This window comes from Petaurus breviceps, unplaced genomic scaffold (assembly GCF_028583685.1).
Source record: "Petaurus breviceps papuanus isolate PSGF00001 unplaced genomic scaffold, PetGlider_PUasm1.0 90743, whole genome shotgun sequence".
Taxonomy (NCBI): Eukaryota; Metazoa; Chordata; class Mammalia; order Diprotodontia; family Petauridae; genus Petaurus; species Petaurus breviceps.
The window spans coordinates 13,662,279-13,681,877 of record NW_027187332.1 but is presented as its reverse complement, the minus strand read 5'-3'; the positions used below and the strand labels follow the sequence as shown (position 1 = coordinate 13,681,877).

The 19,599-nt window shown below is 36.6% G+C and overlaps 1 long non-coding RNA gene and 1 pseudogene across 1 annotated transcript in view; one reads left to right on the top strand and one right to left on the bottom strand.

The window, feature by feature from the left end:
- LOC138145659 (uncharacterized) overlaps nt 1–19,599 on the top strand; it is a 49,121-nt gene that overhangs the window by 7,385 nt on the left and 22,137 nt on the right. The gene's annotated exons all lie outside the window — the stretch shown is intronic.
- LOC138145704 (GTP-binding nuclear protein Ran-like) lies at nt 1,696–5,797 on the bottom strand (annotated as a pseudogene).

The window sequence follows — 19,599 nt, the reverse complement described above, 5'->3', positions numbered from 1 at the left end:
GTTAAGTAGTTTACCTAGTCACTAGTTGCTATTGTCAGAGGTGACATCAGTGCAGATCTTCTAGATTCCAGGGCTGCTTCTATCCCATAATTCCTTTCAGATATTAGCATATCCAAAAGGAAAAAAACAAAAACAAAGCAGCAGTCTAGTTACTTTGGACCATTTGAATATGCACAGAATTGGAGTCTATTCTAATAGTTGTGGAGAAAAAAATGATATAAAAAATCTAACTCTTTCCCGAGTCACCAGAAACCTAAGAAATATGACACAGTCAGTTACCACAGTGGACTTAACCTGTTCCACAAAGTTTCAGAGACTGCAGTCCTTGAGCACTTGGACAGCTCTCTACTATTGTCTTTTAGCTCCTCTAGAGGGCAGCTAGTCACAGTATCCTTGCTGAGCCCTCTTAATAGTAGCTATAGTGTTGATCAGCCCTTTTATTTGATAATTATCTTGGAAAATAACTCTGGAGTTACTTTAGCGAAGTATGCTGCGTCACCCTCCTAGCTGCTCTTTGTAACTCTCTATACGGGAAGGGCACACACAGATGTACTAACAATGCCTTGACTTTGTGAGCTCTCACATTTTCCAAACAATCCCTCTCAGACTGATGGCATGTCTTGCGGTATCTAATTTATGAATAGTAATAGCTAGTATTTATAAGCGCATTATATCATTTGATTATGTACATTATATTAATCTGATTGGGGTTTTTATAATCTTCAATTTTATATTCTGAAATATAGAATTTTATAGCCAGAAGGTGGTTTTTTGTTTTATTTTTACTTTTTGGAGGGGGGAAGCTTGGGCAATTGGGGTTAAGTGACTTGCCCAAGGTCACACGGGTAGTGTTAAATGTCTGAGGCTGGTTTTGAACTCAGGTCCTCCTGACTCCAGGGCCGGTGCTCTATTCCCTGTGCCACCTAGCCTCCCCCAGGTGTTTTAGAAATCAATGTTTGGAGTGTCGAGGTGGTGCAGGGAATAGATCACCGGCCCTGGAGTCAGGAGGACCTGAGTTCAAATTCAGCCTCAGATACTTAACACATAAATTAGAAGTGTGACCTTGGGCAAGTCACTTAACCCCAATTGCCCTCCAAAAAAAAAAAGCTAAAGAACTCAATAATTGATAATGTGGTATGGTGGATAGAGTGCTGAACTTAGAGTCAGGAAGACCTGGTTCAAATTATGTCTCAGACACTAGCAGAATGACCCTGGAACAATGATTTGACCTCTTTGGGAATCAAATTCCTCATCTGTAAAATGAGGAGGTTGGACTTGATGCTCTCTGAGGTCCCTTCCAGCTCTAAATCTCTGATCCTGATTTTTTTCTCAGGAGCATGAGATACTACCTGAAATTTCTTCTCCTTCTCCTTCTTTCTCCTTCTCTTCCTCCTCCTCCTCCTTCTCTTTCTCCTCCTTCCACTTCACCTTCATCTTCTCTTTCTTCTTCTTCATCTTCTTCTTGTCTTCTTACTCCTTTTCAGATATTTGAAATACAACTATGTTATTATCTGAACAAAAAAAGAACTAGAATAACAATAAGAAACAAGATTTACCACTGGATATTGTGATGAGACTGCAGCAATCATATTTGAAACTCAAGGGGATGTAATTGTGGTCCAAAGCAGCTAAATACATAGGCACAATATATGAATTATATATCTTGAGCTGCCATATTCACTCTGAAGCCCCTTCATCTCCTTCATCATCCCAAAGATCAAGTACATGTTCTGCCCAGCTATGTAATCAAGTGCCAAACATGCTATACTGACATCACAGGACAGTTGGCTATAAAACTAGACCTGTGATGCTGGGCTCTAGCTTCATTCCCTTACAGGTCATCATCTTCAGCAGGGAGTGTGGTTGTCTGAGCAGTCTGTAAGTCCTGCTCATACTGTGCTGCCAGTGCTGCATCTATGACCACCTCTCGAGGTGCAAGAGTAGGCATGACAACAAACTCCAAATTAAGGTCTCTAATACGTTTTCTCGCTGGTCAAAGGAAGGGCTTCTCAAAGTTGTTACTTTTGGCTCCATAGTATTGGAGATTCTTCCTCCTATGGAAGGCAAGTGATTTGGCCTTGCCTTTTCTGTCCTTAATATCCACTTTATTGCCACACAACAACATAGGGATATTTTCACATACTCATACCAGATCTCTATGCCAGTTAGGCACATTCTTCTAAGTAACTCTTGATTTTATACCAGATGTTATAATGGCACATTGAACTTGAATATGTAATAACTATCTCTCAGACCACCAAATTTCTCTTGGCCAGCTGCATTCCATACATTGAATTTAATAAGACATTAAATTTAATAAGTTAAATTGGAATGTGAGAGTTTGGACCTCAACACCCAAAGTGGCTACATACTTTTCAAATTCACCAGTCAAGTGATGTTTTGGAAAGGTGGTTTGTCCTGTACCTCTATCACCAACTAAAAGAAGTTTGAATTGCACTTGGGGTTCTCCTTGGGTGGCTATCGTGATGGTTCTTTCAGAAGTGTCTCTGTCTCCACCTGATTAAATGATTATAAGCCCAAATTTCTTTTCATGTGTTCCAATCCTGTGTCTGATAAATACTGGGTATGTGACCATGTACAAATCATTTAAATTCCTGGTGTCCCAGGCAATTTTCTAGAACTGTAAGTTTCAGCTGAGTTGCCAAGTTTCATTGCTGGAGGGAGTTTACAAGCAAGAATTCCCCACTTTAATGAAATAATAAGTCTAAACCTCCTGCTTCTCAAAAAAGTCCTTCTACAGGATACAGGGGGAAAGTGACAGCTAATATTTTAAAGCACTTTACAAACATCATTTTCCTTGATCATCATAATAGTCTTAGGAAGTATTACAGGGATTATTTTTGCCTCTTTACAGACAAGGAAAAGGAAACTCAGAAAATTAAAGTAACTTTCTTGTAGTCACACAGCAAGTAAGCTTCAGAGACAGGAATCAAACCAAAACCTTTCCTGCTATACCATGCTAATATTGGGCAGATGGTAGACACAAATATACCACAGATTACCAAACTAATTCTAAAAATAACCCATGGATATATATGTGTCTACAATAAAGGAAAGGATAATATAATTCATTATGGACTAGTTTGTTTGCTTTTTCCACAAGAGGTATAAACACTAAAATTTCCCATAACTTTGAGGAGTGTGGACATCATATTGAATAACAAATAAAAGAAAGATATCAGTTTTATTCTATAGTATCCATAGTTGGTGAGAAGTTCATTAACATCTACAAAGTAACTAATAAGATCCCCCCCCCCACCAATCTCTAGCCCCTTTATTTTTTTTTTTTGACATTTTTATTTAAAGTTTTGAGGTCCAAATTCTATCACTCCTTCTACCCTTCCCTTAGATGGTAAGCAATCAGATACAGGTTATACATATGCAGTTATGTGAAACATTTCCACAATAGTCATTATGTACAGGAATATTCAAATAAAAAAGAAAAAAGAAAATGAAAAATAGCATGTTTCAGTCTGTATTCTGTCAATATCAGTTCTTTCTCTGGAGGCAGACAGTATGTTTCATCATTAGTCCTTTGGGATTGTCTTGGATCATCGTATTGCTGAGAACAGATAAGTCTTTCACAATTCTTCATTGAACAGTGTTGCTGTTGTTATGTACAATATTCTCCTGATTCTGCTCACTTTACTATGCATCAGTTCATGTAAGTCTTTCCAGGTTTTTCTGAAATCATCCTGCTTGTCATTTCTTCTAGCACAATAATATTCCATTACAACCATATACCATAGCTTGTTTAGCCATTCCCCAATTGATGGGCATCCCTTTGATTTCCATTTCTTACCCCTCACCAAAAAAAGGCTGCTATAAATATTTTTGTACAAATGGGTCCTTTTCCTTTTGTTTTTGGATTTCTTTGGGACATAGACCTAGCAATGGTATTGCTGGATCAAAGGGTATGTACAGTTTTATAGCCCTTTAGGCATAGTTGCAAATTGCTCTCCAGAATGGCTGGATCAGTTCACAACTCCACCAACAGTGCCTAATAAGATATTTTATATGAACATTTGAAGTATATCTGTACCACCATCTAGATTCCTTAATTATAGCGTTCAAAGGAGTAAATATTAAGGTGCTATAACTGTCTCCCAAAAATTTGCTTTGGGGATAAAACTTTTAATACTTGATCTTAGTCCCAAGGCAATTGGCATGTGTGTGTGTGTGTGTGTTTGTATTTTAAAGAAAGCAAGATGAAATTCATCTAAGTACTTGTAATCATGTAAGGAAGAGGTGGGAAAATCTATGGCTTTCTTAAAGTGAAAAAAGAAAAGCTTACAAATAAGTATATGATTTAGGTGCCATAGAATCCCTCCTTTTCCCCAGTGGGAATTATTCAATTTAATTCAGTTCAAATGTTCCTGTTATTTTAACTTTCCATAAACTATTAGTGATATTTTAAAACTCTAATGGAAGAATTCAGGAAGAACAATGTCCCAGGTAGGGAAGGAGAGAAGAAATGAGAAAGGTAGCAGTATAATAAGTTATTTATTTAATCAAATTCTAGCTTATGTTATACTTGTCTGAGTACAATATTTTAACTTTAGCTAAATCTACTCCAACTTGACCTTTTAAAAAGTTACTGAATAAAAAAATGAAAAAGGGATAAAAGGACAGACATTAGCATTGACTGTTATGATGCTCTATGGTACCTTAACTGACACAAAGCAATTTTCACAATGAGTTGGCCAAAAGGGTTGAGAAATTGCCTCAGCCAGAAAACACTTTATCTTCCTGCAAAAGAGAATGTTGTGGTAGTCAAGGGCAATACCAGTTTACAATATAAATTCACTTACAACACTTTATGGAAAGTTATAAGCAATGTAGTATTATGTAATATTATATCAATTTTGTCCCATAAAACAGTGAAATGAGTAAATAAGTAATAATACCAAATAATTAAAAAGATAAATAAAAATTGAAATATCTCTGAGGTTTTACTTCTTGCATCTCAAAATGGCAAATGTAATAAAAAATGGAAATCGTTCATGTCAGAGGATCCAAAGAGGCAGTCATATACTGTTGGTGGAGCTGTGAATTGGTCCAATAATTCTGGTAAGCCATTTGAACTTACGTGAAAAAAAATTGCCAAACTATTAATACTTTTTGATGCAGCAATCTCACTACTGAAAACTTACCCCAGGGAAGTCATAAAAAAAAAAAAAGGTCCTATATATACAAACTTCAAAGCAGCATCTTTTGAAGCAGCAAAAAAAAAAAAAAAACTAAAAAAATTTGGAAACAAAGTCGATACCCATAAGTTGGGGAATAACTGAATAAATGGTGGCATATGAATAAAATGGAATATTTTTCCATCATAAGAAATGAGGAATTCAAGGAAATGAGGAGACAAAAGAACTGATTCAGAGCAAAGAAAGCAGAACCAGGAGACTAATATATAAAATGACTGTGATGACATAAAAAAAAAAAAACAGCACAAAAAGGCAACTTACCGTGTTTCCCCGATAATAAGACACTGTCTTATTAATTTTTTTGGACAGAAAAACACCAGAGGGCTTATTTTCAGGGGAGGGCTTATTTTAATGAACATTGACAGCAATTTTAATAAACAGGTAAATGTGAACAAAAAAACGTACCTTTATTCAATAAGCAAATCACTGGGGAAGTACAGGATGACGCGCTCACTGCTGCAGCTCTAATTGGATGCAGCTCGGAGCACGGTGTGCGTTTCACCTGGCGGGGGGACGGTGGATACAGAGGGTACTGTAATGTAGTGTGTAGTGCAGGGGATCACCTTCATTACAGTAGCAATCTCAATAGGGCTTATTTTCGGGGGAGGGCTTATTTGAGAGGAATCTTACACAGGGGAGAGCTTATTTTCGGGATAGGTCTTATTATCAGGGAAACACGGTAATACAGAATAAATGCAATAATCAATATTGAATTCAAAGGTCAAGAGACTATGAAAACTCGATTTGTCAGAGGCGGACTGCTATGGTTAATGTATTAGTTGTTTTTGCTTTATTGTTTTCCTTTGATAAAGGGAGGTTCTGGGGAGCAGAGAACTGAAGTGATTTATTACCGAGTATATATTGTGGTTGCAATATTATTGTCTGGCATGGCCTTGTGAGTGATTGACTTCTTCCCTAGTATGTAGGTCTATGTGTCCTACCCAATGTCAGGATCTTTGTGCTCTGGCTCAGAACAAGGTTACTTCCTGTCTACCTTCTTTGGAAAGCTAGATCCTCTTGTAGATCTGGTTTATGAGCTGCTGGAGATGGGAGGGCTTGATTGGAAGATCTCTAAGAGGCAACTTAGAGTCCCACTTTTATTTGAGAATAGGAGAGAGCAGAATGTAGGAACCAGCTGCCATGTAGATAAACTCCAGGAAAGGAACTCTGAGGTCCTGTGGTTACTAATGAGATTAGATACAAATGATAGCTTAGAACTGAGCTCTGCTGAAGGGATGAACCAGCTATAACAAGGGTCTATTGATATGGTTTGGCTAAAATGGAATGGAACAGAGATAAGTGGATCTGGGCAAAGCAATGGGAACCTCTAGACAAGAAGTGAATCAGGTTAATCTAAAGTCAGTTCTAGTCATATCTGTAGTAATAGGGAGGAATCTCTGGGAAATAGAGAAGTGCCATCTTCAACCAAGGGGCCCATACCTAGAAAGATTAGTTTTGAAGCAGGCTTTGAAAAATCCCACCAGACCTGGGAATAGTGCCAATCCAAACATACCTCTGGCTAGAATCTGAATAGTTTGATGTAACATCTACCATCTCACCCCAAGCAGGGTTCAGAGAAGGAAAAGGAATTAAAGGAAAAAAATCCAGGTGCTCTGCATTAGTCAGGTTAACAAGCTATGACTAAATTTTAGTTGCTATATGGATGTCTCTGCTCTGGAAACTCATGTAGCTCTATATATTTTTAAAATTTCTTTTCCTTAGTCTTCTAATGAGAATTCTAACTTTGTCTTGGCTGTGTTTTGGGGAGAATGATTTTTTACACCTAGATCAAGACAGTTTGGGGAAACCATGTATTCTTGGTGGTCAGGTATAGTGTTGCCAATTATTGACTCAATATTGACTCTTGACTCTAAGGAATAACTGGTGGAAGTGGGATGGAAGAGAGAGAACTCAGAATGGAACAATCATGATTGTTGTTTCCTTCTGGCCTGGGTTATTTCTTTACAACTTCTGATTTGTAAGCATTACTAAGGAAAAAAATTTTAAACTGTATCTAGAATAGACCAAATTTTTTTGAGGCTTCATATAGACTTTTGTTGAAAAAAGAAATGTTTTCTTATTAATAATCAGGAAGTAGTTAAATATTAAGCTTAGGAGTTTTTATAAAAATTTAAAAGAAATTAATATATTATTTTTCATTTGTGTGTGAATACTATATATAGAATGTATAGGAGAATATCCATATAATAAAAACTGACACCGATACAGAATTTTAAGGTCATATAAAACCTATTTGTATACATGAATATAAATACAATACACTGTATACACGTACATAAATACAATACACTGTATATATGTATATAAATACATGTGTATAAATGTATATACATATATAAATACAAATACACTCCAAGGCCATGCCAGACAATAATATTGTAACCACAATATATACTCAGTAATAAATCACTTCAGTACAAATGCCTATTATGAGTAAGTCACTGAGAAACTGGCAATACAAACATAGATATAAAACAACCCTGTTTATAAGGAGAACACAGTCTAATAAAAGTGGGAAGATGTCATATACATGCATGCATATATATTGCATTACACATTATAACATATCCTATATTATATGTTAAACAATAATATATAATACAATATTATAATAAATACATGTATATACATATATATCAGAATTCCTTTAATAAACAGGTCCCAAAAACTTCCTCAAGTTTGAGGAATGTTATGGATCAGCATCCATTCAAAACCATAGCTCAGGAATCCCATTGGATATGTTTCTTTTAACAGCCAAAGGACAGATTAATTCAAAGCAGAATAAATTTAAACAGCATAGTAAAAAAGTAATAATGATTCTCCCATATAGACTCTACCCTAGGTTATTAGGTGAGAGAGGAGACAAGAGAAGGAAATATAGCTGAAAACATACATGGAAGGGCATATATATATATATATAAGGACCATAGTAGCCAGGAAATACACATGTTTTTGTCAATGAAATTCATACTCAAAAACAGCATCCCCACTGGAACCCTTTGCTTCAATTGCTATTGTTCATTTCATGACAGATCTGCTGACATTCTCTGGTAAATGCAAGCTGCTTTCTCCACTGATCTGGAATCCTCTGATGCTCTATACTCTTTACTATTCTCTGTAGATGTCTCCACCAAGATGATTTTTGCTGTCATATCACAGTATTATTTTTGAATTGCAGCTGTACCTGCTGGGGTCTCAGCTCTTTTGCTTCCTAGTCTCAGGGCTTTTTTAAGTCTTTTGTGATTCCAGACACCAGCCAGACATACCCAGCCAGCTAGTCAGAGAAGACTTTAAGTAATTTGAACTCCTCTGCTGCAGCTTAGACTTTGTCTAAACTCTTATTTGAGTTATGATCAGAGTTCGCTTTACCTCCTTTTCTTAGTTGCCAGCCTGAGTGCTTGAAAATCAGAAAATCATTCAAGTCACTTAACATAGCAAAACTACAAAGGAAATGAGTAAAGCAGCAGTTGAGATGATTCCTTTTAATTTCCCTCATGTCCCTTCTATAGCTTCTTTTAGATCTTCTTATAGATTCTATGTAAATCACCTAGGAAGCAAAACAGAAAAAGGTTTGGTAGAGACCACCATCTTTGCTTTACTCCCCAGCAACCAAACTTCTGTACTCCTTATGCATATTACCTCATTAGAGTCCCCAATCACTCTGAGGAAGGTGATGAATTGCATCTATTCTCAAGAATTTAAGGACATTTGGTGTCAAAAAATAATTGTTTTTCCTCCTTTTAGATGCAAAAAATATATCTATAATCTTACTTCCTTTAGATCAAAGATTCAGATAGTCAAAATAGTCAGATGACCAAAAATAATGCAGTCTCAAACCATGTTTAAATCAAGAAGGATCTGTGTACAAGGCAATATTGATATATTGGCATGAAGGGAAGGTATTGAGAAATATGACCCTGGAAGTAGCAATTTGTTTTTATCTATTTATTTTTTAAACTTTCAAAATTACACATAAAATAAATAACATTCCTCCTTAACAAACCTGTGTCATACAAACAAAAGAGGAGAAAAAACTGAGTTTTGCCTCATTTGACATAATCTTGATGGTGGCTGTTTATATATAATATTAATGTAACCTTTCATTGAAGTCCTACACTTCCACTGGGGGACATTGCCAGTCATCCTGACCTATGTTTTGCCAGTGTACTCTTGATGATTCTGGAGGAAAGAGTGAGGCTGATGACTTTGCACAGCTCTGCCTCACTTAAATCCAATTCACTTGCAAGTCAAGACATCACTCTCCCGATGTCATTGGTCCTTTGCAAGAAGGAAAGATAGACAACAATAATACTTATATCTCATTGTGGTGTAAAAAAGAATCTAGGCTCTGAAACGGTAAACCAATGAATCTTAAGATCTAGTTTCAGCACACTCAATTTCCAACCCGTGGACATTTTCACTGGCTGTTCCTCATGCCTAGAACTCTGTCTCATCTCTGTTAAAGTCCCACCTCCTGCAAGAAGTCTTTCCCAATTCTCTTTCATCTCAGTGCCTTCCCTCTGAGATTATCTCCAATTTATCTGCATATCTCTTGTTTGTACTTAGCTGTTTGCGTATTATCTGGCTGGTTTTTGCCCTTTTTTGCATCTCTAGCACTTTGCACAGTTCTTGGCATATAGTAGGTGCTTAATAAATGCTTGTTGACTTGACTAGTGACCAACCTAGTTGGGTTTGGAGAAGCTCATTACTGGTATGTTATGGAGTGAAGATTTTTTTTTCCACACACAGCCACTTATGAAAGCACAGAGAAATTACCACATGAGTCAGTGGAGAGAGTATCCACTGATAAAACCACTCTCCCATATCATTTCACAAAGAAACATAAAGGTTCCAGCAATATATGACTTTGAATTTCAATTTTAGAGAGAACAACAACAAAATAATGTGTAACTTGTAAGAATGTTGGGAAAAATAGGAACATAAAATTTGTTTTACCTCTGTTGAATCTGCTCAAACACATGAGGAAAAATGAGAATGTCTGAGAACAAATAACAAAGCAGGAAGACAAAGGTCTTTAACAGGCATGGAGTCAGAAGAATTGGGTTTATACTTACTGGATTGGATACTTTCTAGCCAGGTGATATTTTTGGTCAAATTACTTAACCTTTTTAAGACTCAGTTTCATAATTTGCAAAATGGTCCAACAACATTTGCCCTACCTAATAGGTTCTTAGGACAGCTACAAAAATGCTATATAAAGTATGAGTTATTATTTCACATTGCAAATTGCAAGTTACCTTCACAACAAACACACACTAACACTCCGAATTAATCGTTTGGCTAGTTTATCACTAATAGGCCTAGCCATTGAAGAGCCAATGAGACAGCCAGATGGTGCAGCAGATAGAGCCCTAGGCCTGGAATTAGGAAAGACCTGAGGTTAAATCCAGTCTCAAACATTTACTAGCTATATGACCCTGGACAAGTCATTTAACCTCTGTTTGTCTCACTTTCTTCACATATAAAATGGGGACAATAGCACTTATTTTCCAGGGTTGTTATGAGGATAATAATTGTGAAGATCTTAGCATAGTATCTGGCACATAATAAATGTTAGTTATTATTATTCTCAAACTCTTTTTGCTGAAGGCACAGTATTCCCTTCCATGAGAAATCAAATTACTTTCAAAACATTTAAAGGGGAGATAGGGTGGGAGCGTTAATTTCCTTCATAAGGGCGTGGCCTATCATGAGCATGAGGGACACAGAATGCCTTATAAAACACCTTGTTTATCAGTGGGCTCAATAGAGTTGGGAGACTTGAGCATATCCAGTTTCCCTTCACTAAGAGCAGCTGTTTTTATTGAGGTTTTTTTTTTTAATTCGAGATCTGACACATTCTTTGATTCTAATTCATAGGTACAATTTGGCCAAGTTGCATTTATTTATTTATTTATGCTTTTTGGAGGGCAATTGGGGTTAAGTGACTTGCCCAAGGTCACATTGCTAGTTTTTGCATTTATTTATTTTATAATAAATATTATACTTACCATACTATATATGCTAGTAAAATAAAATTAACAATAAACAAAATTATTTATAAGTTTTCTTTTATGTATAATGTCATCTATACTAACATAATGATCATATCCTTTGAGGACCCTGACCTAGAGAGACAAAAAACTTCTTACAATTTTGTTAATTTAGCTAATTGTAAAGCCCATCACAAACAGCTTTCCAGAGGACTGCTGCTGTGAATAGTTTTAAGGTTTTTATCACGTAGTATAGTGAACTCTCCATTTACTCAGCAGCAAACCAAAGCAAAACATTCACAGAAACCAAAGTACAACATTCACAGCTATATAACATAACAACTCATTACTAAAGTGGTCACATAGTTTTAAACAAAATATATCATTCAGTAATTACTTAACTCAATCATCCTTAAGGAACAAAACATTCTTAAGGGATACAAAGTACAAAGGTCTCCTACCACTAGGTTACATCTTAATTAGAAGTCAGTCAGAAAGTCTTCTTTCTTCTTTTTGGAGGGGGAAGGTAGGGCAATTGGGGTTAAGTGACTTGCCCAAGGCCACTCTGCTAGTTTTTGTGTGTGTGTTAAGTGTCTGAGGCTGGATTTGAACTCAGGTCCTCCTGATTCCAGGGCCAGTGCTCTATTCACTGTGCCACCTAGCCGCCCAGTCTTCTTTCTTCTTGATTGGAAACTAGCTTCCAATCATCCTTAACTCGATCATCCTTAAGGGGAATAAAGTACAAAGTTCTCCCACCCCTAGGTCACAGTAAATCATGATCTTGTTAGTCAGCACTAAGTACCCAAGGAAAGAGCCTTTCATCCTGGCTGAAGGCTGACTCCCAAATTTCATGGTTCTTCTTTCATGCTCCCAGCTCTTGCCTGAATTCACCTAGATTCACAGGTAGGCAGCTCTCAGCTCCTGGTCCAGTTCCTCATTCAGCTTCTGGTCCAGTTCCCATTCCATATTGAAACTCACGGTGACCAGTCCACCTCAAGCCCTTCACAGATTCTTCCTGGGAAGAAAAAGCTTAACAGAGCCAAAACAATATTCATGTACATTGCCAGCACCATCATCTCAATTCACTTTCTGCCTGTGAAATCAACACAGTCAATAGACAGGGTGCATCTGTCTGCCAAAGTAACACAATCAACAGAATGTTTTTGTCTGACAAAGTAACAAACACAAATCAACACAGACAGAACAGACAGAGTGCTGGATACCACAAGTGTTCACCTCAGTTCTCTTCTGTCCCAGCTGTGCTTGAGCTTTTATATCATCAATTCCTTCCTATTCTACCCCTTCCTGTTGCATCAGCAAGTTCCTCCCACCTCCAAATCTCAGGTGGGGCTCAAAGGCACTTGATTAGCTGGAACAAGGTGCCAAATAATTGAATAACTGAAACAAGGAGCTAAGTACTCCTTTGCTTGCCATTACACTAATATAATTAAGGGACTGGCCAATGAGAACTCCGTTCTTACAGCATACTTAGGTTTGTCCTTTTTGATGGGTTATGCAGAGAATGCTCAAATATTCTCTACTTGTTTTCCATCCATTAGGTGGAATTTTGTGAAACCAGTTTCTGGCCAGTAGTAACCAAGGAACTGGTACTATGTGATCATGAAAAACCCTCTGACTTAGAACTGGAAAGACTGATGCTTTGTTTATAAAACTGGATTGCCTAGAAAAGGTTCTAGCAGATGAGCTCTGTCTGTCTGTCTCCTGGTGGCTTTCATTTGAGGAGTACTACTGTGAGCCTACTCCACTGTGGATGGTGTAGTGACAAAATCAAGCTGTGTTCTCCTATCCAGCTGCCATGTATCTGTGAATACATGGCCTTGTTTCTTTTGTGTTTAGTTTTTCTTGATCTTAAGTGAATGAGTATCTGAAGTAGATTTGACTAGCCTATTGGTCAACTTAAATTTAGAAGCTGATTATTAGAATCAGGCACTTCATGTCCTATATACGTTTTCATGTAGACTATAATTACATGTTCATAAGTTATTCAGGACTTGTGAAAATAACAAAACATAGACAAAGATCAATATGAACTTCATTCCAGCTTTTTAGATCATTAGTTAAAGAATCAAGCACATAAGAGATGACCAACAATTTCACCAAAGCTAAAGTACCTCACCAAAGGTAAATGATAACATACTCTGAATTTTAAAACTTCCTCTATTTGATTTAATAGTTTTGTTGGGGTACAGACTATAGCCATGCTAATAAAATACTTAAATGCAATTACATAAAATGAGTTACATTATCTTTCCTGTATTCCATTCATTGCCTAAATTGTCTCCAAAGGGACTTCATTACTAACCCACCTTTCAGAAGAAAACCATCTTGGAGGGTGTGTTTAAGTATGGAAAATAAATGTATATTGGGAGTTAATTCAGGAGACTGAAGTTGGGGGCGGGGAGTAAAAAGAGGAAATCCAGTGAAAATAATGAAGTATGCATGTTCTCATCTAGATTTTTAAAAAGAAATAAAGAGGGATTGAAAATAAGAGTGTTATTTTAATCAGTAGATTCCTATTTGCAGGGCAAAGCTTTGCGGCAGCTTAATTTCTCATAGACTCTATGCCTACAATTCCTGTAGCTACCACCAGGTGGACAGTGGTGCCTGAAGGCCTAACACTTAGTTAAATTTAGGCATGCAAAACTGAAATACATGTACACAGTATTACATGATAAATCTATTAGAGAGGTGCAAAAGTGCTGCATTAAATGTGAAGGAAAAGATGGTTCTGGAAAGGAGATATTCATAGATGAGGCTATAATTGAATTGGACTTTAAAAGAATGAATAATATCTAAAAGGCAAAGCTGGAAAGGGATTTAGTATAATAGATAGAACTTTGGCCTTGGACTCAGGAAGTCCTGAATTCTAAACCTGCTCCAGATTCTTACTAGCTGAAGGGACCAGGGCAGATCACTTAATCTTTCAGCCTCAGTTTCCTCTTCTGTAAAATGGATAATAATAACACCTATCTTGCATAGTTCTTGTGAAGATAAAATGAGATTTAATATACATTTATATGTGTGTGTATATATATGTGTGTGTATATGTATACATAGATATGTGTATGTATATATATATATATATACATATATATATATGGAGAGAGAGAGACCATATTACATATGTGGTAGGCATTATTTTTCCAGTTCTAAGTAGCACTTTGAACAAAGTCATGGAGATCATGGGGGTATTTTTAGAGAGTATAGCATAGCTCAGTTTGACTAGATTCTAGGTTATACTGACCACAGACCCCAATCACTAAAGCCAAAGAGTGGGGAGATAATGTTGGAAACATAGGGTGGCATCCAATTTTAGAAGGCTTTGAAAGTCCTGTGAAGGAACTCTTGTTGGTGATCTTCAAGGAGGAACTAAAGATTTCTGAGAGCTAAGATCTATACATACCTCAGTGTGAAGTTCTGAATTTGGAGTTAGGAAAAACTGAGTTCAAATCCTGCCTCAGACATATACCAGTTGTGTGTCTCTGGGCAAATCCCTTAACTCAGTCCTTTTTAGTTTTCTCATCTGCAAAAGGAGGAACAATAATAGCACCTATGTCCCAGGGTTTTTGTGAAGATCAAATGAGACCAAAATATGTAACACCCTCTGCAAACCTTAAAGTGCTATATAAATGCTAGCTATTTCTGTTATCTCTCCAAGAGTGTAAGTTTGTTAGGGTGAGTACTCCCTCAGCCGACATAAATCACAGCCACTTTATAAGTGGTCGTTGAGAGTTGCTGTGGTTAAACAGCTTCTTACCCTGTAGCCAATCTGGTGATGAGTCTCTGTGAACTTTTCTAGGCTTGTCCTTGGACAGCAAACATGAACCCATATCAAAGCTTTTCCAGCTTGATAGTACTTGCTTCAGCCTGTGCTGTCCTGGTATAGCCTTTGAGACCCCAGGGCCACTTTTAAAAACCACCTGGAAGAGGCATTGACTTGAGTGATGGAATTCTATTCCTAAAAAAAGATTATTCTTATATGGTAATACATATAATAATAATTATATCATAATATCACCTGAAGGTTTACAAAGCTATTTTTCCCAACTCCCACAAGATAGACAGGACAATACATTTGCTTTGTAGGGATGAAATGCTAAGACACAAGAGAGGTAGTGGCTTGCTACCAGGACACACAGATAGTATGGAGGCAGAACTCACACTCCTGTCTTTGCCTTACTTATGCTCCCTTTTCTTATTCCAGTAGGGCTTGCTACCCTCATCAGCTTCTATCTGGTTCAACTTTGTCCAGATATCTGACACAAAAAGCCTTTTTTTTTTGCTCTGCTGCTGACTCTAAATATTTTAAATCTATCTATACTAGGGTGTCTACTATTCAAAGGAACTGGAAATCTTCATGAGGAAGATTTACCTTTTCATACCTCATCCCATTGTGTGGCTCTCCCAGGAACTTTTATATCCTTTACTATCTTTCTTGTGTCTATCAGGGAAGCCACAAGGAGTCAGGCTTATCCATTTAGATCTAGTCCTAAGATGCTCTTGGTTGCAATCAGAGTTCTACTGGCTACATGCTGCTTCAACATCTATTCCTGAGATCTCTTCCCCCATCCTTCATGATGAGGGGGTCCTTAGAATTGCAGTCCTTGTTTAGCAGCTACTATGCTTCAGCATTTGCTGGATTAGCTTCTGCCCTCACCATCAAAGAATATTTTGAACTGAATAGTTTTTAGATATGGTTACCCAGTGCTTTGCTGAAATATATCATGTGCAATAGGGTCTGGAAGGACTGTTTTTATCACCTTAGATGATATGGAGCTATCATAGAATGTCTAAGCGAGAGGGACCTTATTAGAGAGGACATAATGTTGAAGAACTGTAGAATGTTTAAATTGGGAGAAGACTTAGGAATCACCAAGTCCAACCCCCTCATTTTAATGATGAAGAAACTGAGGTTTGGGGATGGAAAGTGACTTAAATAGCTAGTCAGTGGGGGAAGCAGGAAGAGAACCCCAGATTTTCCTACTTTTGTTGTGTTCATCTTGCCCAGTTAGGATAAATAAAGGTCTTTTAATAACAGGACCTTTTTGGTATTTATGATTTTTTAATTGAAATGATAAAACTAATCATGCAAGACACACGTATACAGGTATTTATGAATGTTCAAACAATGCTTCTAAATGGTTAACCAAAGGCCCCATGACAGCTTTAAGATATCAGGTATCCAACAATTTGAAAAAACTCATTTGAAAAAAGGCAAACCCTGCAATCTATTGACCATCACTGCTTCTCCAGTGAAAATGTTCTTAAATCCTTCTGATCTTGAGAAGTATTTTGAAAAATATGACTTGTAATGATCTAACTGACTCCTTTTCCCAACATTTTCCCAGGATGGTTATAATTTATTTCATTTCACACCATCCAAAATGACCAAACCCTGCATGACAACCAGCAATTTCAACATGGATAGAGAAATCAGTCAACATAAAAGACCAGGTTAACAAGGACACAGACAAAAATACACATCTTATTAACATCTGCAATTAAAATGAATCTTCAGGCTTGGAAGGGCTCCTATGAATTACATGTGGATCACTGGATTCATTCCATACTTAACAACATTAAATTTGCAAGATTGTACGCCTCCAAAAATAATAGGAGAGCCTCCTGCCTGACTGTCTGGAGCCCGATAAACAACTCCATTAATTAAAAGGTGTAAGTCATTAGCATATTTTGCCACTTTCACTCTGTACTTCTCTTTTATGTAACTTCCATTTTATTTATCAGGCCAACGTGTTCAACTTTCTGTTTCCTATTTTGCCTCTTCAGATTTTCAAATTTTAATAAAGCACTTTATTTTTTAATCGAAGTGTATGTCTGAAATGCAATTCAATTTAGTAGAAACATGCAAGTAAATTTCCCTTTAGCCTTCTGTTTCTTTACCCTGAAGATAGCAGGTTTGGAAAATTGAAGTCATTTAGAACAGTGTAAAAATCCACATATTTCTCTCAATCCTAAAACACAATTTTTTTTATTGAAAGTTACCAGAACCTGAGAGTTAGTGCCAATTCTCATCTCTATCCTATACATGGGTCACCCACATTTTGCCAGAAGCCCAGTTCATTTCTTCAAATGAGTTCTAATTTGCAAAGAAATGTGAATTTGCCTTGGTTTAAATTCATAGCCATGACATTATAATGTTTTATCAAATAAAAAGAGTAAAAGAAGCTATCAAGTTTCCCTAGTTCTGTGAAAGTGGGAGTGTATCTATGTCCCAAGGAATGCAAATCATACCCCATATAACTTGTTAGGTAGAGTTAGATGCTGTACTAAATAGAGTGATATACTTGGGGTCAGGAAAACCTGAGTTTAAATCATGCCTCTGACACTAGTTGTAAGACCATGGGCAAATTATTTTGCCTCAGTTTCCTCATTGATAATATATAAAGTCCTATGCAAACCTTAAAGTACTATGAAATATTAGCTATTATTACCATTAGAGGGTACTGGAAAATAATTCAAGCATTCAGTAGAGCTATCTATCAGAAATATAACTGTGAAACTAGATAGGTCTCTATGCTTTGCCAGGAAATGAAATCTGGTTAACTCTTCTCCACCTAAAGTATGTTTCTGTTCTAAAGAAATCCTGATCTGCTAGTCACTTTCATCAACATCAAATACTGAAATTTTCCATTTTAGTTTAGGACTATCTGGGACTGGATTACATGACCTTGAATGTCACTTTCATTTCTAAATATATGATCCTAAGAGGCACCATGGTCTAGTGCAGGGGTGGGGAACATGCAGCCTTGAGGCCCCATGTGTCTCTCTAGGTCCTCAAGTGTGGCCCTTGGATTCCCTACCCCTAGTCTAGTGGCTACAGAACTGATCTTAGAATCAGGAAAGACCTGGGTTTAAATCCCATGTCTGACACCAAGTGTTTATGTGACCCTAAACTAGTTACCTCCTCATTTGCTTTCAGGCAACTTTTTAAGACTAAGGTACAGATAAGTTGTCAATTCCAATGGTGGAGGGCAATTTTTTCACTGGCAGTTTTCTACACCAATGAAAATACAGGTTTATTTAAAATAAACAAGCAAACAAAAAACCAAACCCAAATGATTTTATGGTCTTTTCTATCTCACTCTATTCTCTCTCTGTTTCTTATATTTCTTAACTTATAAAACTTGACTCCTAGGTGTTCCGATCCTAGTTTTTTCTGCTGACCATAGTCACATGCTACTAGACACTTCATCCATGAAATCTTTGTTGACTGATTGAAGGCTACCAGATAACCCCCACCTAAGCCCAATTATCTCAAAGCACCACAGTTATTTGGCAGCAAATGCATCTAGGACAATGGCATGATTCTATTTTGTGGAAATTTTGGTAAATTTAGTGGTTTTCTTCAATTTTAGCTATAGTTTTATGGAAGGCAGCATGGTGTCCTGAAAAAGATCACTGAAGAAAAACAAAAAAGAGCCCCTGGGCTTACAATCAGAATCCCTGAGTTCAAGTGCTGCCTGTGATGTTCACTAGATATATGGATATCACTTTAACTCTCTGACCCACAGTTTTTTCTCAATTCTAAGCAGACATTTGTATTTATACTCCCAACCTTACAGTGTTTTTGTGAAGGAAAAAATGCCTTGTAAATATTCTGTAATCACTTAATTACTTCAAAGACATAAGATTTTATTGGCTATTCCCTCTACTAATGAAAAGTGCAATCTTCCTATGCCTTAGACTTTGGTTGCTCTCGCCAAAAAAAAAAAATATTCATCCCTTGGTGGACAAATTCTGATGACAAACACATCCTCTATCAATGGGCCCATTTCTATTTTAGTATGACTTGCTAGAACTTCCAAGAACCCAGGATTCATGCCAAGACAAGGCACTGAAATATGAGACATTTGGTAGAAGAAAATTTTAGTGCATGTCAAGGTATTTAGTGGAGGAAAATATGTGAATGTGAGCTTTGACATTTTTTCATTTATATTACAGTTGGAAATAAGTTCTAGTGGGACTCAAAAAATAAATTTTGGTCTTTGAATAATATAGATGTCCCATTTAATTTTTCTGCACCTCCATTTTCCCCATCTGAGAAAGGGGATTACAAATTCTCATTTCTAAAAGTATTACTTCTTTTAAGACTTAAAGTGCCTTGGCTAAAAGAAAATTGACAAATGTTTGATATTTGTACATTTAAAATATACATTGTATAATAAAAAACATACATATTATGTATGTATACATAAAACAAGTAGGTACTATGATAAAAAGATTCCATATAAGAACGTAGATAAATATCACACACTTACAATGTTTAGTGTCCAGTACAGTATGGATGTGGTCTGTGACATTTCCCTGACATTTTT